At 39.4% G+C, this 25,876-nt stretch overlaps 1 protein-coding gene across 2 annotated transcripts in view; it reads right to left on the bottom strand.

The window, feature by feature from the left end:
• Positions 1 to 25,876, bottom strand: part of PCED1B (PC-esterase domain containing 1B) — a 193,269-nt gene that overhangs the window by 11,722 nt on the left and 155,671 nt on the right. The gene's annotated exons all lie outside the window — the stretch shown is intronic.

Raw genomic sequence — 25,876 nt, forward strand, 5'->3', positions numbered from 1 at the left:
AAAGAGACCCAGAGATGGCAAATGACTTTCCCCAAGTTCCAAACCAGTCACCATTAAGTCAGGACTAGAAATCAGGTCTTGTAACCTCCACTGCAGTGCCCTTTGCCCAACTTCACTATTTCCCTGAGTCAGAGGAGCTTGATGTACAGCTGAGGTCATGTTTACATGCAGCTCTGCTTCATTTACACCAGGGTTTCTCATCCTCAGCCCTGCGGATGTTTTGGGCCAGATTATTCTTTGTGGAAAATGGCTGTCCTGTGTATTGCAGGATGCTTAGCAGCATCCCTGTCCTCTCTTCAGTAGCACTCCAGACCCCACCCTTCTTCCTGTTGTGACAACCAAAAATGTCTCCAGACATTGCACATGTCCTGTGGGTGGCACAATCATCCCCAGCTGAGATCATCGATTTACTCTTGGTGCAGAATTCAGAAAATCAGCAGACTTTTCTTTCGGACTTTTGTCTCACCTGTTCATAGTTAAACAGAGTCTGAGAAGTTTATGTTAAAAAAAAATCCTTCTAAAAAAATCTCTGGCCTGATCCTTGGCCCTCGCTGCAGCCCAGCCTCGTTAATACTATGTCGCTGCTAAAAGAAATCCCAAGTGGTTAGACTGAGAGGTTGCAGCAGTGTTTTTGCCAGTTTGACTGATACCCATATCCAGTCTCATCCTTAGCTAAGCGTCTCTGTGACTCAATTACTTGTCTGATGCCTACGCCCTTGTCCTGTTTCCTTCCTGCCGTGCAGCAGACCTTGCCCATTTTGCTCTGCCCACCTCAGAGCCATGTGTTCCCCTGATCTCATCTGGATGACTCTGATGTCAGGAGTGGAGAGGGCCGCCCACCAGGGGTAGCTGTGCTGGGGAACAGAGCCAGCACTTGCATTAGAAAACCTGGGTTTGACTCCTAGCCTCTCAGTTTCCTCATACGAAGCATCCTACCTTGTAAGATTGTTGTGAGAACAGAATGAGATGATATATGTAGAGTGCTTAGTGCCATATCTGGTCAAGTCATCTTTGTAGCTGTCATCACAGTCATTATGACTTCAAAGAAGCCACTTAACTACTTTCAGGGCCTTAACATACTTGTCTGAAAAAGAAAGGGGTCAGGTTTGACTGACTTCGAAGGTTTTCTTCAGTGTTAGTTTTTAAAAATTATTTGTTTTTTTATAACCAAATACGTAAAATAGAACAGTTACAACTCCCTACAAGGTTGTGGTACAAATGACTTATTACGGGAAATCCTTGGAAACTGTAAATGATGTCAACATGTGGTGGGTTTGGCCAAGTAGGTGGAAAGGTTGTAAGCAGGTGGTCTGACATAAGGCTGTGGGGTGCTGGGCTCTAGGGCTCACATTGCATTGGGGCTGCTCAGGCCACCTGTGAACAGACCCCCATCTGCCATTTTTTCTATGGGTTTATGTAAGATGGCAGCCTCTTGGAAACCTCCATAGAAGTGGGGAATCAAAATTAACTGCCATAACAGAAAGAAACCGAGAGGGCATGTCGTTCTTCTACAAAGAGACCAGTTTTTCCACTCTCGGAGGGCTCAGGCAGCTAAAGTGGAGATGATAACTCTTGTAGGTGATAGGAAGGTTCCCCTAAAAACTCTGAGAGGCCAGATTCTCAGCATGTGAATGCAGAGACCTGAGAAAAGCAGAGATGAATCCTAACAGCTCTGATGAATCCTTAGAGAGAGTGCTGCTCCGATACAGAACCTTCTGGCTCTGATGCCTATCAACCAGATGGTACCCAGCAAGTCCTTCACCTTCTAACAGTATTACTAGTAATGGTCATGGTGATGGTGGTGATAGACTCCACCAGCTGCTCTTTTAAGGGCTTTACATATATTACCATTTGAATCCTGACAATAGTATTTAGGTATTATCACTCCCAGTTTATGGAACACAATGCCAAAGCCCAGAGAGGTTAAACAATGGGCTTCAATTTTCCAGTAGAGACCAGTGGGCTTATTCTGAAGTCTTAAGTGGGATTTGCATAAAAAAGTTGTTGCCATCTCTCATATGACACTGACCTTGTGTGGAATTGCCAGCTTTGCTGGGAAAGCTTCCTCTTCTTCCAATCAATCTCCTTTGTGGACTTATGCTTTCATTATTTAAAACTGCATTTATTTATATTGCTAAAATATAGCAATATAAACATACCTCTCCATTCTGGCAGAGGTAGTATGTTTAGCTATGATCAGTCCATTTTCATTAAATCTTTAGTAATTTAGAAGGATGCACAAGCCATTTGAGCAGGCATCATGGACCTAGGCATCTAAATAGGCTCTACTTTCTAGTTTTGTCATCTGAGGCCAAACAATCCCCTTCTCTCCATCTTTATTTCCCTTTTTATTTGTAAGTGGGAATAAAAGATTTCTTCATAGGGCGGTTATGAAGGGCCATTGATATGATGGAACTAAAAGTTCTTTGTAAAGAGTAAACTATCATCAAAAGACAAGATATTCTTTGTTTTTTGGGGAAAAAGACTTCTTTTTTCTTATCACCAAACCAATACTAGTTCACATCATTATTATTCATTCATGAAAATAAGAAAAAAATACACATCATAATCTCTTCATGCAGAAATAGCAGTTAATAATTTAGTGTATATCTTTTCAGATCTTTTATTAAACTAAAAGGTACACTTGTTACAACAATTATAATTCTGTAAAAACATGTGCTGATGATGTAGAGTTAGGAGAGAGTTTGAAAGCAGTAGGTTAATGGGGGTGGGGGTTTGGGGAGGGAGGAAGCTGAAGGAAAACAGTGGATGCATCTATTCAGAAGCCCCCAGACTGGCATCTAGTTGGGTAGTTATTCAGTGAAAGTAGGGAGACGGTAAAAATGGAAACCACTGTGAATATTTTATTAAAGTAAAACATAAATACACTTTCATTTGGCAATATTTTGAAGAGACAGAGCCCGTACTCAAAGTATGTGACAGCTGATTGGAGTTCTGCATGGAGTTTTAAAAATAAAAGTTGACTTGAGGTCAATAGTTTCCAGGCCCAACATCTTAAAAGTGGAGAGAGAACTCAAAGACAGGAAATAATCTGAGTTCAGACTCTTCTAGAGTGAACAAAATTTCCCAGTTTTTTACATTTGTCTTGCCCATAACAAACTCTAAGTTTTTTTTTTTTAAAGCTACTTTCCTTTTACTATTTATTAAAGGCATTCAATTTGGATTTTACATAACAATAATTCTTTTCCTCATTCATCTTTCATTGGTTTTCATAATTATAAAAACAAGTACAACTGGAGAGAACCGTTTGTGGACAAACATATCTGTCTTTTGATAAACCTAAACTGGGAGCAGAAGTGCCCCAGCAACCCTGAGTCCTGCTTCCTGGACACAAGCCTTTGCTCTGTCATTAAATAGTATGAGAGCAAGGTGAGCATCGGTCAGTCTGGTTTTGATTTCCAATAGACCGTAAATACAGAAATAGCAATTGTGTCCATGAAGACGCTTTTGCAGCAAGTAACAGAAAGTAACCCTGACTCAGGCTGCCTTTTAAAAGAATAAGATGATCTCAAATAACAGAAAGTTTAGAAATAAGATGAGTTTCAAGGCTGGCTGAGTCAAGGACTTAACAAGGTCATCGGGGGCCCAGGTTGTTTCCATCTCTCCACACGACTATCCGTGCAGTCAGCTTCATCTCGCCACTGTGGCCAACGGCTGGAACAACAGGCTTCCTTTTTTCTTGTCAAGTGGGAGAAGAGAAGCAACAGGAGTCCATCCATGACATCAGGCCCTTTTCTTCCATCTGATTGGTCCCCTGCCCACCTTGGCCTAATTAATAACTATCGTCAGAGGAATGGCATGTGTCGATTGGTTTAAATATCAGCGTCCATTCCTGCAGGTGGAGATGAGTTCAGTTTCCCATTCCCGTGAATCTCATAAACTGAGCGAACACCTGAACAAAACTGAATTCGACCCTGGAAAAGGCAGAGAGGAAAGGCTGCTGGGAGAGGTGCAGTGTGACTCCTACAATTAACTTTCCCTACTTCACAGCGTAGCCTCAGGCCGGCTGTGTTCCCTCAGATGCCAGGAACATACATCCCTGAAGCATCTTGGTTCCGACCATGATATCATCCACTGTTAGCTAATCTGAGCAGCTAATAGTGACAAAAGTAAAGCGTCTCACTTAAATTCATCATCACAAACATAAATGGCCTCTCCACAGTGCCCTCGACCTGCCGACATATCCCTTGGTCTCCACTGTCCTGCTCTACAAGGAAGCACCTCACAGTTGCTCTGCCTGTGAAGCTCCACTGCTTGCTTCCTCCTCTCATACTCTAGCTGACACCTTCCTCTTAGACTTCGCTTAGAAAACAGAAGCTGCCAGATGGTTCTGTTATCAATTCCAGCATCTGGTCTGCCTCTGCCATGCGCTTCGCCTTCCTTGTGGTCGCAGTAGATGACCTGGCTCCTCTCTCAGGCCGACCCTCACCCTCTACTTGTGCCCGGGTCCCACCCTCATCCACCTTCTCAGGATGTCGCTCTGGCACCCAACCCCTCTCTCCCCAACTCCATCACTACACCAAGGTGCCAAACTCTGGCATCTTAAAAGCAAGCAAGGGAACCTCTTCCTCGACCTTCTCCCTCTTGCTATGGCCTCATTTTTCTACAATGAAACATCTCTAAAGTATTGTCTAGAGTCACTCCACTCACTGAGTCTCCACTTCTCAGTCCTCATCCTCTCACTTTACTGTACTTGAGCTTTTTAACGCCACCATGCCGCTGAAATGGTTCTAAGCAAAGTTATAATGTCCTCCCTTTTGTCAGATTCAGTCACTTGCAGCATTTGCCTGACTTGACCCCTCAGCACTTTCTTCAACCTCTCAAGTCGTTCTTCTCTCAGCCTCTATAGCATTCCCTCTCTTGGGAGGACTTTCTGGGTGGATTTCCAGCCTAACTCACTGGCTGCTTCTCATTCTCCTCCCTTTGTGCACTTCTGAGCTTGATTTGGGGCCTTATTCGTTTCTCCTGCCTTCCTCGCCTCTCCTCTTCCCGTCTTCTGTTCTCTCTTCTTAACGCTCTGTCCTCCTTCCACACTCATTTGTCTCTGTTTATCTGTTCTACACCCTGTTTCAATGTCATTCATTTGTAGGTAATCAGCATATTTAGAGTTCCAACCCAGATGTGACGGTCAAGCTTCAGGCCTGTGGAGCCCGCTGGCTGCTGTGCTCTCTGAGTGGGTGTCCAGTAGCATCTTTAACTTAGTATGCCCTAAACTGAACTTTTGGTCCTGCCCCACCCTCTGTCCCTCACACATGTCTCTCTTCTAGTCTTTACCATTTTGGTGAGTGATGCCACAGTCTACACAGCTGCTAGTCTAATTTAGGGATCATTCTTGATTCCTCTTGTCCCAAGCTATACTCTTCGTATACTCCATCAGCAAGTTCTGTCATCTCTTCCCCTAGACAACCGAAATCTATTCACTTTCCTCCAGCTTCAGCTCTGAGCTATAATCATCTCATTGAACCACGGCGATAACCTGATATCGCTTCTATTCTTGCCTTCTGCACAGAGGCCAGAGTCATCGTCTAAAAACATAGAATCAGATTATCTCACTCTTTCATGTAAAACCCTTCAGTGGTTTCCTCTTGTGGGCAGAACAAAATCTAGATATCTTATCATGACCTAAGAGGCCTTAGTGGATCCGATGGTGACCCCTCTCTGATCTTATCTGGTGAAACTGGGCTCTAGGCACCCGGACTCTCTTCCTGCTGATAAAAATGCAAACTCGGTCCCACGCAGGGCCTTTCAGCTTGCTCTGCTCCCTGAGTTTTTCATGACTGAACCTTTCCTGTCATTCAGGTCTTTGTTTAAAGATCACTTTAAAGATCACCATCTTGGTCTTCCCTGACTGCAAAGTCAAAGTTAGCCCCTTGCTCTCCATCACTCTGTACCCTTCGCCTTGCTCTACTTTTGTTCCAGAACTTATCACTATTTGAATTCTTTTTTCACTTATTTATTTGTTGTCTTTCTCTTTCCTGTTCGTACTAGACTATAACCACCAGGGAGCAGGACACTTTGTCTTATTTACTATGGTGGCCTCAGCAAATAATAATAGTTTAATGTATGAGTAACTCCATTTGTCCAACTTATATCCTACTTTCCAAAAGGAATAGCCTCCTGGAAACGGTCAGCAAAGGTTGCAGGATAAGTAGACTACTCTTCTTTCGGTTAACATTTAACTTATTTAGTAAATATTTATTACCAGGTTGTGCGCAATGTGCTGGGGGAACCCAGGTGAAGAAAACCTAGAACGTGACTTCAAGAGCTCACAGATTCCGATGGTGGCATATTAAGTATTAGGACAGTTACAGAGCTGCAGTTTGACGAATACAATGAGATGGGGAAGCACGGAATGATACTGAAACTCAAGGAGGAACACCTAATCCGGAAAGTTGAGATCAAGGAAGGTTTCCTGGAAGAAGTAATGCCTAAGGTATCCTGAGTCTTAAGGATAAGTAAGGGTCAGCCAGGTGAAGAAGGGATGGTAAGTGCGAACAAACACTTTCACGGAGGAAACCTCAGAATCACAGAAGCCTTGGGAAACCATGGCTTGCCACAACAACCACAATAGCTAACATTCATTAAAAGCTCACTGTGCTCGCTATGTGCTAGGCACTGAGTTAAGCACATCTCATATATTGTCTCATTTAATCCCCATGGCAACCATGGGAGGTAGGTTCTATCACTAGCCTCATGTTACTGATGGGAACTGTTATGTCACTTTCCTGAGGGCACACGGAGAGTAAGTGGTGGAGTCAGCATGGAAGCCCATGGAAGCATATTACAAATGCTCTGAAATTCAAGCCCTGGATATTTTGTGATGTTTCTTAATTTCTCTTTCTGGTTCCTAGTTTCCTTACTGTTACAATAGGTCTGATAATAGTGGCCTTACCACATGGAGTTTGTGAAGATTCAATGAGATAATTCATATAAAAGTGCCTGGCGCCGAATCCAGCTTAGTCTCTGCTCAGTAAATATGAGCTATTACTATTATTATTGATTTTATTTTTGCAATGTTGATAGTGAATAGCTACTATTTAAACCTGGGAATGTTTTCCTTGAGGTAGAAACAGGACTTGACAATTCCTAGAGATCGTGACTCTCTTTCATTATGATTGATGACTAGTTTATGATTAGTTTACTCATTTATAATATATTTTGAATGTCTAACTTTGGTAATTTTTTTTTTGGTATTTGCTTATAACTTTTTAGATACAGATTTACAGGTGAAAATATAAAATCGATATTTGCTTTGAAGGATTAATGTTTTAAATCTTTGTTTTTTATCATAAAGTAATACATGCACAAGTTAAAAAATTCTAACAATATGGATGGGTATAAAGAATGGTTATAACACGAAATGTAAAAGCCTGCTTCTTCACCTACACCCTCACGTATAATGGACTTATAGCTGAACGTAATCATAACTCTTCTTTTTTTCCAGAAATTTGTATGTATATACATACATGTATACAAATATATGTGAAATGTGATCTTTGGAATTTTCACATATGATAATACTGTATTCTACCTTATGTTTTTCACCTAAAATAATTTAGTTTGGATAATTTTTATATCAGTACAGATACATGTATTTATTCTTCTGAACAGTTATGCAGTATTCCATTTTATAGAAGCAGTCTAGCTTTTTTAGTCCTTTCTTGATGGACATTTAAATTTCTGTCCCTGTACAGTATATATTCATCTCCCTGTACAAGTGTTTCTATGGGAAAACATCCTAGAAGAGAAATTGTTGAGCTGGAGAGAATGTGCTTTTTAAATTTTAATTGTTATTGCCAAATTGCTTTTCAAAGAGGTAGCAGCAATTCACATTCCATTAGCAATATGAGAGAGTTCATGCCTTCCATATCCTTGAGTATGAGCAAAATTTTATTTCTGCAAATACGTTAAGTGCAAATCTCTTTTGTTTAACTTACATGTCTTTGATTATTTAAAAAGCTGAAAAAAATCTTTTCCTGTTTATTGTCTATCTGCCTGTTTTTGTGTTTTTTTGTTTGTTTGTTTGTTTGTTTGTTTGTTTTGCTGCAAACTATATACCTTTATTTGGCTTATTTTTCCATTGAATTATTTTTCTTTTCTTGCTGATTTTTTAGATATCTTTGTATGTTAAAGAAATGAACTCCCTTCCTGTTATATAAATTGCAAACATTTTTTTTTTTACCCTGTGGTTTATCTCTTGACTTTGCATATGGTATTTTCTGTCTTGCAGAACTTTTAATTTTCATGTAAGTAAATTTGTCAAGCTTGTCCTATATGTCTCTTGATCTTTCCCAGTTTAAAATTATAAAAAATTTATCAGCGATTTTTCATGTTTTACATTTAAATTATTGATCCACCTAGAAATTATTTGGGCATAGAAAGTGAGATACTTTAACAAGCTTTTTCCCCAATGGCTTGTTTGTTATAACAACTTTTCTGAATTTTCATATTCTCCCATTGACATAAAATACCATTTATTTATATTCAAAATTTTCAAATGTACTTTGGTCTATTTATGGGATATCCATTCTCCATTAACATCTTTGTTATTTCCTGTACTTTCTCTGTGATGCCTATCTGTATTAACTGTAATTTTTCTACCTATAAGATGTCTCAATGTTGGTAAAATTAGTTCTTTCTCATTATTCTGTGTTTAGTTGTACTGGCTATTCTCACTCCTTTATAATTCCACATGAGCTTTATGTCATTTTGGCAGAGTCTCCAAAAAAATCCTACTGGTGTTTTAATTGGAATTATAGTTACTTCAGGGAAAGAAAGCTATATTGTTTCATTTATTCCTATCTTATTTTATATTTCTGTATTAATTAGGATAAGATTGACTATGCAGCAAGAAAAATTAAATCTCTGTCTGTGGATTAATTGAACACAATTTGTTTCTCACTCATACAAATTCCAATGCAGGCCAGTCGCTCCCCAGGATAAGGGTCTTCCCAGCAGCAACTCCACTATTTTGATCTTATAGCTTTGCTCTCTCAACATGAGGCCTCGGTGAGCTGTGGTAGAGACATTTACTGCTCAGCAATTATCCATATGCTCCCTTGAATTTCCAGCACCCTTGTAGGTAGGTGGAGCTGTAAGACAAATTCTGGCCAATGTGCTTTGAGATGAAGTGATGTGTTTCACTTCTGGATCAAAGCTTAGAAAAGTGACGTGAATTTTCCTTGTGAGCTCTTCCCTTGTTGGCTAAGTTTACCAGCTGACATGACAGAGACAAAGACTGACACCGCCTCAATAACTGAGTCACCTAATAGAAGGCAGAGACTCACCTGACTCCTTTTGGAGCTGGCATACATGTGAAATAACCTTTATTGCGTTAAGGCCACTGAGATTCTCAGGGTAAATTGTTATTGCAATGTAAAAAAAACCCAACCAACCAACCAAACAAACAAAAACTAATCCTGACCAATACAAAAATTGGTACCAAAAGTGACATGCTGGGAGAAAACAAACAAACAAAAAACAAACAAAAAACAAAACAAAACTTAAAATACTGGCTTAGCAATCAGGCAGTAGCGATGAGAAAACTGATATCAGAGGCTGGAAAGAAAGCAAAACATTGGTTATAGTTGTTGCCATGATGCCCTTGAAGGCAGATCATTTACCCTTGAACTTGTAGTTCAGAGAAAAGATGTTAGAAAACAGAACCTTAGTATTCTATGTGGTTGCTACTGGTCCTATTAGGCAAAGTACTGAGAGAGAGGGACAGAGAGAAGTGGAGAGTTTGGGAGCAAGAAAGCAAAGGAATAAAGCTCACGTAAGAAGCCTCTCAGAGAGAATACTGAATGTAGTTACTTGCTCATGGAAATGTCTGGAAGCAGATAGATGGGGTTTACTATATTTTTGAGAGAGTTGTGAAGCAGTGCCGAAGAAACCATGAGCCTGGTCTAAAAAGCTTGAGGCCCCAACCTCAGTTTCAGGCAGGAAGTAGGCTAGAAAATCTGTGTAATCCTATGGAGAGGTAACAGCCTCATACAAACTTCAAATGTGACTGAGCAAGGTACTAGAGCAGGAAGGACTTCACAGAAAGGTGGTGCCAAGGAGCTCTGAGAATTGCCCGACTCCCTGAGAATGGGCCCTGAAGCTGTGTTTGTTCCCACAGCTCAGCCACCTGTCAGAGTTGTCTGAGCCAGCATAGGGCAGTTGTCTTAAATTCGACAAACTAGGTTATATCAGATATTTGAGACTGGGACTGAGATACTCTTGTTAATCTGAGATGTTTTCTTGTTCTGTAGTGACAGGAAATAAGACTATTGTGGGAGCGGCCATCTCTCACCCACCAAGAGTGCTTAGAATTCTGTAGAAAAGAGTGATCTTTTTTTAAAGAAAAGAAAAAAAATGCTTCTTGTGCAGAAGCAGAGATAAGAAACCATATTTATAGTGAGAAGATGGAAAGAGAAAGAGAAATACAATTCTGCCTGAGTCTCTGAGAGCTCTCTAGTTCCCCCTGGCTACTTCTGGTCAAGTCCCTTTGAGGACCAGCTGCGTTTTTGTGGTTTCCAGGAGACATCCCTATATCGTCATAGTCCATCTCCTTTTCTTAAGTTTGATTTGGCTTCTATTAAAATCACAGGAACCTTAACTGAGGAAGTTCCCATGCCTTATCATGGCAAAACATCTCCAGAAAGGGACCTCCCCTTCCTTCCTTCTGAATAGGTTGTGGTCACAGCCACGGCAATGAGATTTCTCAGCCCGATCTATTTTCAAACTCATTATGGGGGAAGCCAGAAAATTGGCTCATGCTCCCAACCTCCTCTACACAGGCCAATTTTAAGGATGGCTTCTTGAATAACATTATTAAAAAAAAACCAATAATATTAAAATAAAACATAACGATTCCAATTTTCCTTGGCGAAAACACAACTCTATTTCCTCATCAATTTATTCTCCTGCTTTCGGGCAAGGTTCTTTCTTACCATCTCCTTTCTTCTCATACTTGCAACATCCCCTCTCTCTTCCTCACTCTTAGTTGATGAACTTACTTCTTAGTCCATCGAGAAAAAAGAAATAGCCAGAAGACAACTTTTTATCCCTCTAAATGATCAACGGCTATACCTATTTCCTCCGGTCCCTTTAAGTGCCTCCCAGCGCTGTCCAACAGAGCTTTCTGCAGTGACAGGAATGTCTTATGTCTGTCTCTGTTCAACACGGGAGCCACTAGCCACACCTGAAATGTGGCTAGTGCATCTAAAGAACTGAATTCTACATTTTATTTAATTTTAATTAATTTGAATTTAAATAGCCATATGTGGCTAGTGGCTACTGTGTGGGACAGCCCAGGTAGAGAAAACTCTTTTGAGGAGTTTTGCTATAAAGGGAATTCAGAGAAATGAGGTAGAGAGTCACAGATGGATGGGAATCAAATCAGCATTTTTAAAAAGATGGATAAACGATATTTTAGCACGGCTGATGGGAATAATCCAGTAGAGATGGGAAAAAAAGAAGCAGGAGAAAGAAGAGTCCATTGTAGAAGCCAATCCTAGATGTGAGCAGACCATTGTATATGGCTGCACTTCCTAATATGGCAGCTGCTAGCCACATATGGTATTTAAATGTACATTAATTGAACTTAATGGAATTTAAAATTTGTGTTCTCAGTCACACTAGTCACATTTCAAGTAGCTTCATATTGGATGTAATTTCCATCATTGAAGAAAGTTCTATTAGACAATGCCACTCTACATTTTCTGTCTTCATTCCATATTATCATTTTTAAAGAAAAATTTTAAAGTTTTAAAAGTCAAACATATGTGTATAGTTTAGAGAGCAAAAAACTCTACATTTGACTTTTCATTCCTTTCTTCATTTCCTACTCCCCAAACAATCACATTCAAGTCTTTTACCTTTTTAAAAAATATTTGTCTATAATTCTAAATAATTTTCTTGTACTGCTTCTTCTTGATTGTTTTCCAAGGTTGGGCATTTAACACTCCCAATATTCCTTCCTGTTCCTTGCTATCAAATAATTTTTATGATCATATCAGTATTCAGTATTTTCATTATTATGAAATGCCACCTGTTAAATTAATTAAACAAGGAAGCCATTAGACTGAGATGGCTCTAATGCCGTGATGACTTATATAAGCAAACCTAAGCCTATAAATGCCTCAATGTTATGAAATCAAAATACTAAGAACAACCAATTACAACAAACTAACTAGGTTTTGGGCTACAGTCAATCAATAATTTCTTTACTTTGCTTCTGCCTTTTCTTTATACAAGTCTCTCCCCAGTTTCTCTTGGTGGAACACTCTTAACCACTTCCTGTTTGGTCCTCCCCATTTCAAATCTTTTTGACTTCCCTAGAGTTAATACTCTTTAAAAAAAATTTTTTTTTGCTGGGTTGTGTGAGCATTTATCATCAGTTTGACCCCGATCTCTTCCCTAGAAGTGTAAACTCATATGTTCAAACACATACATCAACTTCATCTTCTTGGAGTCATCTTGAGGCTTCTGACCTGCTCAATCTGTTCAGGTTACTCTCCGAGCCTGCTGTCTGTTGACATCCTAAGATTTCTCATCACTACCAACCTGGTGGTCCTGGACTCCCTTTACCTCTTTCTTCACTTGGTTCCCCTATTTCCTGGATATGTTGACCTCTTTCTTGATGTACTCCCTCATTTTGCTAGTACTGCAGCAGTCACCACAAAAAGAGGAGTTCCATATTTGAAAATGTCTTTAGCCTACCTTCACTTCACAACTATCTTCACACCATTTCAGTATTTGGAATCCTAAGTCAGAAATAATTTTTCTTCAAATTATGAAAATATTTTTGTTTTTGAAATTATTGTTTCATTAACTTCTAGTTTCCAGTGTGTTATTAAAAAGTTGAAAGCTATTCTCTCTCTTGATCCTTTGTGTATAACCTATTTGCCCATCTCTTTGTGCCCGATATGAAGTTTCTTAATAAGATGGCTTATTATGGATCTATTTCCATTCACCATGCTGGGCTTTTGGTGTACCTTTTCAATCTGGAAATTCATGTAGTTCAGCTTTGGGAAATTTTCTTGAATTGTTCCTTTGATTATTTCTTCCTTTTTTTGTTTTGTCACTTCCCTATTCAAAACCCACCAGCAACTTTTAATCACACTATAATATCTAAAATACTTACCATGGTGCTCAAGGCTCTCCCTAATCTGTTCCCTGGCCACATTCAAATCATCCCCCACCTTTTTTTACCCTGGATCACCTCATATTTCCTATACTACATTCTTGTAGTTCCTCTAACATGTTTCGATTTCAGAGTCTTTGCATGTGCTGTTTCCTCTGCCTTGAATGCTCAACTCACAGCTTTTCGCAAAGCTCACTTCTCAGGTCATTTAAAAATCACCTCCCCAGAGAAAGACTGTCTCTGGACACCTTAGTGGACAGAGTAACTTCTGTCATTCTCTATACCTTTACTCTCCTTTATTTATTTTTTTCATGGCACGTAATACCTGGCCTTATGCTCTGTATCTTATTTGTTTATTCTCCGTGGCTTCCACTAAAATGTAAGCTTCATGAGGGTAAGGACTCAGACTTTTTTTTTTTTCACTGCAGTGTCCCTAGCACCTAGAACATTGTTTAGCACATAGGTGGTGTCAAAAATTATTTGTCAAATGACTAAAAAGTGAATGGGTGAGTGAATATAGCAAATTGGACGCTGAGCCAGTTTTTGCATTAGCATTGGTGGGAAAAGTGAATTCTTTCGAGGCAAACCCTGGGAAATGATGCAAATGCTGGCACGAATCCATTTTCCATGGGCCAGAGAACTATCCTGAGCAGCTGGAGGTAAGGTTCTGATTCATCAGCTCCTTGGCTCTTGATGATGACCTCTTAGAAGAACACAAAGCAACTCATTTCTTTGCTCTTCAAATTAATCCTTTTATGATTATAAGGTAACCTCGAAAATTCTTTTTCATCATGAATCATTGGTACCTTGTCAGAAAATCACTTATGCTACTACTGTCTCTGCTGGTACCACTCTGACTCAGCTTGATAGATGGGGTCAATTTCTCTGCTCTTCACTGGGGAGAGTTAGGCGTCATCACAACATCCTGCCTATCCCTCCCAGGAAATCAGAGATGGTTTTCAACAACATGGTCAAGACAAGAACCCAGCAGTCTTAAAATGTAATTCAGCTCCACTGTTACAATCTTCATAGTTTATAAAATCCCATAGATCTTAAAAGTGTACTTAATTATCAAATCTTCTTGGCTAAAATTATATAGAGGTCTTTGTTGACTATATAATTTTAGCGATTAATTTGGGATCCATTCTAAAACCTGGACAAAATACATTTTCAAAGGTAACTTCCATGTATTTTGCAAATGTTAATTTTATTTTTATTACATAAGTAATTTGTTTTTATTGTAAAAATCTTAGAAAATATGTTTAAACAAACAGAAGAAAATTGAAAACACCTATAAATCTACTCAACCATTAACATTTACTTGTATAACTTCCAGATCCTTCTGAGAATACGTTTTGATGTTTGCATAACATTATTAAATAGATAAGCTTTATAGTCTTATCTTGAGATATTCCTTTTGAAAAATACATGGGTTATATGCAAAAATTAATATTGTTGGATAGACACCTTTTATCAGCATATTTCTTGCCCACGAATATCAAACCCACTATTCACAAATGCTCTGCCATTGACTATTGCTTTAGCCGTTCTTTATGAAATAACAACAACAGCAACAAAAAAGTGCCAAGCTGCTGATAAGTAGCATCAGTCTACATAAAATAATGGCCAAAACGGAAACCCCAAAGCAACACATATGGCTTGTAGAATATCTGTGATTAATAATGTTTATGTAATCCAAATAAAATTAATGGGTTTTAGGACCAGTCCTAGGGATATTTAAGGTCAAAGAGAATTAAATGGAAACCAGGGTTCTCGGTATCTAAAAAGATTGCTAGTACAGATTGCTTCTTAATCCAGTCCCTTGATAATCTCCATAATGTGAAGTCCATTTCTTCTCCTTAAAATGGGGCGTTTGAAATAAATAAAAATGTGTACAAAATGAAGGGAAATTATAGTTGCCTCATGATTGTAACAAAAAAGTAAACATTACCTTTTTTTTTTTAAAAACAGAATGACAACCAGAACAAATATTTTCTTTTTATTTAATTTTTTAAACAACTAGTAAACCATTTTGAACTTTTTTTTTCTTTTCCTAAAGAAATACTGAACCAAAGGGAAACATTCAAATATCGTCTAGATTGAATTTAAACTAAACTCATAGTACATTTATTTTGAATTTCTGCTCTGAGGATCAGTGAGACCGAAGCGATGTTTTCCACACACGTAGAGATGAAGGGATTCTGGGTCCTACTCTGAGAATAACTGTTCATCTGTTTACAGGCTGAAACATTCAAACTGATCACTGCATATATTTTGTATCTGGTGCTACCAAGGTTCTAAGGATACTGGGTGAACAACTCAGACAGGCTTCCTACACTCATTGTATTCTTTGTCCAGGAGGGGATGAATATTAACCAAACAAGTATTTAGTCCCATTTGTGATGAGAGTTGTAAAGGAGAACAAATTACTTGAGGAGTGAAAAAAAGGAGAACCAATCCTTGTCTCCAGGATGGAGGTAAAGCTTTCCTGAGGAAGTCACAGTTCAGTGCCACCTAAGGGGGTTTTAAAAAGTTTTCAAGTAGACTAAGGGATCTATTTACTTTTTATAAACCTAAATGGAGTAACTAGCACTCATGAGCAGAAGGTATAGTCATGCCTGCTCACAGATTGGGCTCAATAAAAGGGGTACATTTCTGGTAATCCAAGCTGCCAAACAAATAAATGGATTGCCTGGCTAGGTAATGACTTCCCTATCACTGACAGTATTCAAACGGAGCATAGATATCTACTCTATGATTATAAGATGTGTCAAAGGAATCATAGATCTGAGTGGGTATTGAATCAAATGAGCACAGATGTCCCTTCCCTAGTCTGATATTCTTATTTGTCTCCGAGTCAAAGGATAATTACACAATCCTCTGTTTTACTTTGGTTGTGAAGACCTAGACTTTGGATAACAGATGGGAAGACAGACTTTGAAACAAAAAACCCGGGAATTATTGCGCCTATTTTTATCAGGTGGCTTTGTATAATCCCGACATGAAAAAAAGCACTCTGGAGAAATTTGTAGAATAAATTTCATCACAGGGAGTATTTGAATATTGTCACAGCAAAATATTTTCATAATCAGTATATTGTCAAACAATACGTGATAAGCCACCTTCAAATGCATTAAATGATTTAGATCCTTTTAAAGTTTATTGGAGTTTGACAAGAAAAATTTTTTTCTTACATTCTGTTGGTTTGATTCTGTGAAATGAGCAGCTGGTTGTATACAGCTTTTTAAAGCTCCAGGTTTCCAAATAAAGATCATAGAGCAGCTATTAGTTTAAGGATTCAAACTCTGAAAAATTATATGTAGTATTAGGCAGGGTCTTTTTAGGAAAACAGAAATGATTTAGGCATTTCAAACAGAGAAAACTTATTACAAAGATTGGTTACAAGAATGCTGGAAATGCTGGAGGACCTAGGAAAAAGACTTAGGTTATTGAAAGATTAATAATCACGGGAAACCAATTTGTCTCTGAACCAGTGCCACGGTGACTCGGGTCAGGAGCAGAAATTCTGGTGCTGGCCCTGCTGGGCCACCGCTGCAGCTGCAGTCACCATCCCACCACCATGCTGTTGACACTGCTGCTGTAGCTGCTGCTACTATTGCTGCTACTGCTTTCATCCTAAACTGATACCCAAGGGAGGAAGAGAGTCACTCATCCTCTCTTATCTTCCAGGTAAGACTATGACCCCTTTTTGCCTGAATCCAATGGAAACCAGAGGATGAGGGGGCCTAGAAAGTTCACTGGCAGGATCCCAGCCCTTCATCATCCAGGTAAAGTGCACAGAAGAGCAACTGAGCTAAGAGCACATAAGCAAATGGCCCAAACAATTTGAGATTGGTAAATATTGTCCTAATTCGCAAAGAGGGCATAAAACTGATTTCTGTAAAGAGTAAAACAATTATACTGACACCAACTTCTAGTAAGTGTCCAGAATGGATGAATGAGTGATTGTTATGAGTCTTTATACCTGGAAGAGAGAAACCAGCTGAGGACTACTAATTTATTGTGTCTAATACCTCTGGAAACCTGATCATCGCAAGGGCCAAATGTTAGAATTCAGTAAATAGCAAATATGGGATATCTTAGGCTATAAATGTCTGAGAAAATTCTCCCAAATCAGAGAGAGCAGATATTTTAAGTTAGCATATTGTCCCTTGCTCCATTAAAGTCCATCCATTTGTGACATTTCACAGATGGAGAAGACGTTATAGATATAGAAAAACCACGGAGATCTCCCTTATCACATCGGGGCGGCTGGGCTTCAGAACCATTGAGTGCCTTGTCTGGGGCCGCAGACCTGGGACTGGAATTCAGATCTCTTGGCTTGTGGTCAGTGCTTCATCGTGTGCCACTCTCCACCAAAGACTGAATGTATTACACCCTGTGCATCGCCTTGATGACAGTGACTATTGTCTCTCCTGTTGGGATGGAAGATTTGCAAATTATGCAAGCACTCATTCCCCTGGTCCCCCTTTCCTCCATGACCAGTGGCTAGCATTGTACTGCAGGGATATGGAAAGGAGTTAAGGAATGTCCTTGACACCAGGGTTGTCCCTGGGCATGCTTGAGTGTGCTGGGGTCCCTCATCTCCATATCTTCTTTCTAGTTTGAGCTAGAAACTGTGTTTTGAAACTATTGTTTACAGTAAAGGTGTAGCTCCCCAAATTTATTAAAGCTTATCTGAGTAAAGGTAAGCATCGCTATTTTTTAGCATCTCATTCACCTCTAGGAAAATCTAATTAAATCAAAAAGAAACTTGTAAAGGAAAATGACTGTGTCCACTGTCTTAGTCGATTCGAGCTGCTTTGAGCTGCTATAACAAAATATTACAGATTTGGTGGCTTATAAACAACAGAAATTTATGTCTCACAGTTCTGGAGGCTGAAAATCCAAGATCTGGTGCCAGCATGGTTGGGTGAGGGCCCTTTTCCAAGTCGCTAACTTCTCCCTGTGTCCTCACCTGGTAGAAGGAGCTCTGAAGCTCTATGGGGTCTCTTTTATAAGAACATCAATCCACCCTCATGACCTAAGCACCTCACAAAGGCCCTGCCTCCCAACACTATCACATAAGACATTAAAATTTCAACATATGAATTTGGCGGTGGTCATGGGGAGTGGGCAAGACACCAACATCAGACCATAGCACCCACTTAACTACCATTCACTAAATTACCACTTGTAAACCTGCTATGTGCCTGGCTCTGATTCTGCATTTTACATGCATTATTTAAAACCCTTACCACAATCCTCAGTATATATGATGTAAGGATTACCTCTATTTTAAGGATGGGAAAGGGAGGTTCAGAGGGTAGTCACACATAGTAAGAGATGGAACCTCTGAGAGTTGAATCCAGTCCCTCTGAACCCAAAGGGTATGCTCTTCCCACTCTGACATATGCTTTGTTTACTCAACATTCACCCCCAAAATACATGTAAATTTTCATCTGGAAAAGTCATAGAAATTATACCTCAAGTACTTGAAAAGACAATTGTTAAAGAAATAGAAATCCAATTTTAAACACAGGCCAATACCATGTTCTAATAAACTAGGCTTATAGGTTCTTAACACCAACTATTACTTCTGACATGACCAAGTGGCTCCCAGATACAGGTCATTTAGCCATTAATGAGGTTTCTGGGACTTCATTAACCTTAATAAAATTAGGTCTGGGTCTTTAAATTAAGCAAGAATAATGCAAAACTCAGGACAATTTTTGGCCCAGCGTAGAATGTTGCTATGGCTGGTGGATATGTCACAGTAGAGACAGTATGTATTTGAAAGGCTAGTGAATATTTGCAATCTGAGGTTAATGGGAAAGAGACTGTAAGGCTAAGTAATTGTTACTGTACTAGGTAAATATTTTATTGAAGACAAATGGTCTTTTAGGCTACATATTTTAAGAAAAGAGATTACATTTTTTTTCTTGTTACATTTCTTTCCAAATTTTCCTGACTGTCTGCCTCAGAGGTCACCTACCTTTCTGTAAAGGACGAAAGAGTGAAACTATTAAGCTTTGCAGGTCATATGGTCTCTGTTGCAACTATTCAACACTGCCATTGTAGCATGAAAACTGCCTTAGACAATAGATAAAAAAATTAGGGTGGCTGTGTTCCAATAAAATTTTATTTACCAAATGGGGGTCAGAGGAGAGGACTGTAGTTTGCCTGTCCCTGGGGTACAGCAATAGAAGGCAACAGTTAATAAATGTTGCTTCTACTTATATGCCCAAGAGACTCTCAAACCAAAGAAGCCAAGTGACATTTATTAATTATTTATCTCACTTGTGAATATTGGAGCATTCCAAGCCAACACATAATATGACATTTCCTTAATGTGAATGTTACCATATGTATTTTAAATAATTTTGATGAATCTTTGCCGTTAAATTATCTGTTGTATTTCTTAGTGTCTTTGTATAAAAATAGAAAAGAATCTAGAAGGAGGTGATAGAAAGAAACCAAGATAAGCCTCTAGGTGTCCAGAATCATATAACTGACAGCAGTGCTAGGTCAGTGTTTGATTAATAGATGATGAGTATCTTTCCAACTTTTATAGTCTGCCATCTCCAGGACTATAGAATTTTGCAGATTAGTAGCACGTTAATTTCAGTTGAGTAAGTTACTACAATTTTCTATGGCCAAAGTATAGGCTAACTCTTTTAAAGTAATTTTTTATGAAGGTTCTTGTTTTTTGTTTGTGTGTGTATTTAACCACTGAATGGAAGTATTACTTTTTAGATAGCTAATAGTAATATATTCAACGAGGTTTAGTGAAGCTAATAAATTAACTCAATTACAACTCTTTTCCCTAGAGATTTTTTCAGGGTTATGTTTCTTATAAAAAATTATTTTCTATATTTTTCTAAGTTATGATGGAGAACTTTTATGATAATATGAAAAATCCAATATATCATTCTTTGGAGTTTTAGCTAATGATCTCATTATAATGTCATAGCATGTTATATGGTGGTGCTCAACTCTAGGTAAAGAGGAGAGATAGCACTGACAATTTAAAAATGATTTTGAAATCAGTCACTTTCTAATTTTACTTAGTAATAACAGTAGCACTGTAGTAAATGCTTCTATGGTAGCAGTTAACATTGACTGAGCTATAACTCATATAAGATACCATGCTGACTAAGCACTACACATACATTATCTCATTTATCCTCGGAATAGCCTAATAATGAAGGAGTAATTTTACAGATGAGAAATCTGAAGCCAAAAGAGGTTATATAACTTACCTGAAGTTAAAGGACTCCAATCCAGGTCAGTCAGTGCTCTTAACTACTATGCCAGTGATTCTCAACATGTGTTCCCTGGCAGAGCAACACTAGCATCACCTGGGAACATGTTAGGAATGCAAATTCCCAACACTCATCTCCTACCTGTTGAATCAGGAACCCTGGGGGTGGGACCCAGTAATCTGTGTTTTAACAAGACCTCTCTGGTGATTCCAATTTCTACTGACATTTGAGAACCACTGCACTATGCTAGACTGCATTTAAAAGAAATATTGAATAGACATTAATTGCTCAGTTAAGTAAATGCAATAACAGGAGAGAACTACCTAGCACAGCATGGGGCTCACAGTAGACATTAGTTTATAATAGTTTACTTCTATTAATAGCAGTCATTTATTTACGTTGTGAGGTTAGATAATTAGAAACTGGGCCTGAACTGCTCCCAGAGTTAGAAATTCTCTTTTCCAAATGAAGAAGCCCCAGTACAGTCTATTTAGAAAGGAAAGCAAAGGCAAATATGAATAAATGCTACTTACTGGTAAACCAAGTCCCGGAGAGATTGTTTTAAGCTAAAAACAAATTCCATATTAGTCGAAATGCCCATTGCTTTATCTGATTTCAGGGTAGCCAGAAATTCATGTATTTGACAACATTCCTTTGAGTGAAACTGAGAAGTAATACTGATGGTGGTAGTCTGCACAGTGAATGTTATGGTGACAGAGAGTGATTGGTCACCAAAGAGATTTTACAACTTTTTAATAACATTAACTGAGCTATAACACACATGATACCATGAGTTACAAACAATAAAATAATAGATCCTATAAATAATATTTTTAATGGGATATTTTAACGGATGCTATCAAGGATATAATTTAGTGGGATAATTTTAGTGACATTTTTATAAATTTATATTATTGTAATGTCTCTCTCTCACCTCATTCTCTAGACTTTTTTCTACCTCTGTTTTTGCAAACCTGTACATGTATGTGGCTCAAAATGCAGGTGTAATGGGAAGTTGCCACACAGGAAAGAAAGAAAGACTCACTGCCATGTCAAAGAAAGACTCATGTCAATACTTATTGACATTAAAAAATAAAGAAACAAAAAACCAGAAGCTTTGAGGCTTTTTTTTTTGTTAGTTGTGCTATGAATCATTTCATAATAATTGTTCTTTCCAAAGAATTAAACAAGGTGAGATCTGAAATTTATCTATGAGGATGTGTTCAATGTCATGATCCCCTGTAAAGAAAAAAGTGGCACCAGCACTTTATGTGAAATTAAGTCCAGAGCACAAGTTCTTGAAAATGCCCAATGTCCTCTCCTGGTAGCTTGGGATTTACGAGGAGCACATGAAAATTCTTCTGTAGTAATAACCTTAGACCTGGGAAGGTAGGCTGCTACCCTGTGCCCAGCTCCGGAGCATGGTGCTTTCCTTGATATTTTTTAAGTCCCCTAGGGTGCCTGACCGTGCCACCTAGGTGGGACACCCCAAACCTGGATGGATCCCTGTGAGCCTTAATTCCAATTTCCACCCCTCAAGACACCTTTTGACCTTTGATCCTGTGTGTGGGATCACCACTTGCCCAAGGAGCCCTGGGACTCATGCTCTTGGGGGTCAGAGTTCTCAACTATGACCTGGCCTGCTTCTAGGAGGGCAGGCTTGTGAGATGATCATTTCTGCCAGCCACTGCAATATTTTTTTTCATGATATAGTGTTTCCCAAAAGGTGCTGACACTCTGATTTGAGGTGACTCATTTACAGTGGACACAGGAGATATTCAGGATAGACCTCGCCCAGCTTTGGACTTGAGCTCATGTGGCATCAGCTCTGACCTCTTCTGACCATGGCCTACCCTAGTCCACAACATGCAAGGGCAGCAGGAGGCTGTAGGTGTCCTTTATCCTGTATACTTTCCATTGTTGGCACCCAGGGCTTACCCCACCCCTCCATAGCTTCCTCAGGCAGTCCCCTGAAGTGACTAAGCCTATCTCCTCCAAGGGCTTTCTGACTATTGCTTTAGAATGCTGACAGGTCCTTCTGATGAGGGTCCTCCTTTGCTTCTAATGGATATGGTGGCCTCATGCTCTCCTAAGGTGAGGGATGAACACTTGCAGAATATGACTGCTTTACTCACTCTGCCCACAGGCCCCTCGCCTATCCTCCTGGCTGGCGGGGATGTGTTGAAAGCAGGGGTGCAGTCAGCAGGAAGAGAGCACATTCCAGGAATGCAATGATTTTAGCCTAAAGAGTTCTAGAGAAGACAGAGTTGGAAGACATGTTGTTCTACTTTCATGCTATACAATTCCAAACCGTAAACTTGATATGACCCCCAAATGGATTATTGTTTACATTTTCTGGCATTCTCTAGGAGACACTTGCATTGGTGGTCATTATCAATGAAGTGTTGTAATTATTTTTAAGAGAGTCATTGGAAACCACTACTCATAGGCCACACAGTGGATGATCCAGAATCATGCATAAACGATATAACCAGCATTCAATAAATGCACTAAATAAATGCAATAAATGAGAAGATCTATATCACTTCAATAAAAACAAGTTCCAAAGAGATGTGATATTGTAATAACACATTGCTACCCTTTTTGGGGGTAGAAAACATGAATGATCCAAGAATGACGCATTTGACAACAAAGAACATGGAGAGATGACTCCTGGTCCTAAATGAAAAAAGGTGGTGCCTAGACATTTGCCATGATTGGACAACAAAGACATATCAAAGTATCTCTTCCACCTCTTCCTTCCCCTTATTCTGAATCTTCATCTATAAATCTCTATATTTTCCAGGGTTCCACACATTTTGAAAGCATTTTTAATCAAACTGTTTAGTTAGGCAGGGCCTTGCAGAAAAGAAAAAATTGCCGGGGGCCCCATATAACCCACATAGGGGCAGCTCTGCTTGGCTGTGACCTTTTCTTTCAGAAAAAAAAAAAAAAGCAAGTCTTAATTTACTCATTACACAATACCATGTTCTATGTCAATTCCATAGGCCATCCTCATCAAAACCTGTATGATGCAACCACTGCCCTCAAGAGCCACAGTCTTGCTAGTTACAAAAGACAGACATGTGAAATCCATCAGGAAAAATAAAAGACCAGATATTATACGGTGCTTAAATAGATACATCTCAAAACATATGGCAGAAATGGTTAATGTTCAGGGTTTAGGAAGGGCTGATGAATCTAAGAAGGCTAGGTGATACTTCATACAGGCCCCAGGGCACGAGCCTGCTGAGCATAGGCTCAGAAGTTTAGGCGGTAGGCTGGGCAGGGGCAACAGTAGCGTCTCTTGAAGAGGGAGCTCCACTTCAGAAGTCAGACTTGAGGATATTCTGAACCAGAGGGCACAGCCTCTGCTTTCTTGAAACTAGACTCTCTCTGAAGTGTTTAACTGCCATGGGTGGGACTGTCGAGCTATTGGAGAAACACTTCACTGCCCTGTGAACAGAAGATGCTGATGGAATACGTTCTGGGGTAGAAGTCTCCTGTTAGAAACAATCGGTGATTTTTTCAACACCAATTTCTCGACATAAATTTAACCCACACTCTTGCCTGTCCCTCTCTCCATCTTGTTCCTATTCTCCTGCTACCCTGTGGCCTTGGAATAGTTTCTGTACTTGTCTGGCTGCCATGTTCTCTATGCATATATAGGCCCTCATCTTGCACCCTCAACCGAGCCTCAGCTTAATGCTTACATGATGGCATGAGCTGCGGACTTGATGTCAGAAGATCTGTGGCTGAGGCTGGCTCTGTGGCTTACTAGCTCTGTGACATTGAGAAGGTCACTGCACACCTCAGAACTTCTCTTTCTTCATTTATAAATGGAGGTAACGATACTTTGCTAATTACGCCATGGAAGTTTTGAGGAGAAAATGAAATGCTTTAGCTTAGAAGAATAATATCGAATATTTAAATAGAGCTTACTTTGTGCCAGACAATCGTCTAAGTGCTTTAGATATATTAACTATTCTCACAATAACCTGTGAGAAAAGAAACTATTACTATTTTTATTTACAGTGAGGAAGTTTGGGCACAGAGAGATTAAGTAATTTATCAAAGATTAGCACATTTATTGAGTGTAAGACCTAAGATTTAGACTCTGGCAGTCTGGTTCCAGAATCTGTTCCCTTAAAAACTACATTATTCTGTTGCACTAATAACGAGAAGATCTAACTCTTATATAAGGCTCACTATGTGCCAGACACTGTTCCAAAGTTCTAATTAACTGATCTAATCCTCACAATAGCCTTTGGAGGTATCTATGAGGCAGGTACTATTATTATCGGTAACAGAGTGATGTGTAAAGACTTCCGTGAATGGGAAGGTGAAATAGATGTACCTTTCCTTAGTCCTCCTGCTAAGTACAACAGAAAACCCTGCACGATGTTTGCAAAAAAACCATAGGAAGACTGCAAGGTGAAGAGAAGAAGGCAGACTGACTAGAAACTTCGGAATCTAAGGAACAATATGGTGTGAGTTTCCTGTTTTTTTTTTGCCTTAATCTCAGAAATGAGCTTGAAGAAGTTGGCAACCTGAAAGCCAATGCATGTAGACAAAAAAAAAAACAACAACAACAACAATAAAAAGCTTGCTCTTTCTGGCCAAAGGAGCAGCCTAACGAGACCAAAACCTTTGAAATAATAAGTGCTCTACTTCAGCTAAACACTACGGAAAGCAGTGACCCCACACCTGCCCATACCGGGCAGGCTAAGTGGGGCCTAGACTCCCACCCATGTGAGGCTTTCACAAGGAGTCCAAACCTCTTTGCCAGAAAAGATGGAACAGAGAGCCAGGACTCACGTAACGAGGTCTCCTCCATGCAGTGTCAGAGGAGACTAGTTGGGGAGCCTGGACTTCCATCCCCATCTGAAATGTCTGAGTAAGGCCTTGGGATGGTGTCAGAGGAGGCCTGATGGAAAGTAAGGACTTTCACCACCGCCTAAGAGTAGTGAGGTCCCCCCACATCTCTACCATGAAGTCAGTGGAGGACACGTGAGCAGCAATAGTGAGGCACCCTTTGCTGCCCGACCAGGAAAGTGTTAGTGGAGGCCCAGTTGGGGGTCCAGCTCCCACCTACACCCAGCTGAAAGGAGGAGCCCTTGCCTCAGATGTCAATAAAGGCCGAACAGGAAACCTAGACTTCTACTCTCACCTGCCAGTGATGAGGGGTCTCTTCTTTTTCCCCTGCCAAAGTAGTGTCAGAGGAAGCCAGAAAAAAAATAAAATGAAGGTTTGAATAAGATCTAGAGTCTCATGATATAATACCCCAAATGTCCAGGATTCGCAAAACAAAAATCGCTCATTGTACCAAGGACAAGAAAGATCTCAAACTAGGTGAAAAGGGCAATCAGTAGATACCAATACCAACATGACAAAGATGTTGGAATTATTTGAGAAAGATTTTAAAGCAGTCATCATAAAAATGTGTCTGTGGCTTATTTCA

Source organism: Pteropus medius, unplaced genomic scaffold (genome assembly GCF_902729225.1).
Source record: "Pteropus medius unplaced genomic scaffold, Ma_sr-lr_union100, whole genome shotgun sequence".
Taxonomy (NCBI): domain Eukaryota; kingdom Metazoa; phylum Chordata; class Mammalia; order Chiroptera; family Pteropodidae; genus Pteropus; species Pteropus medius.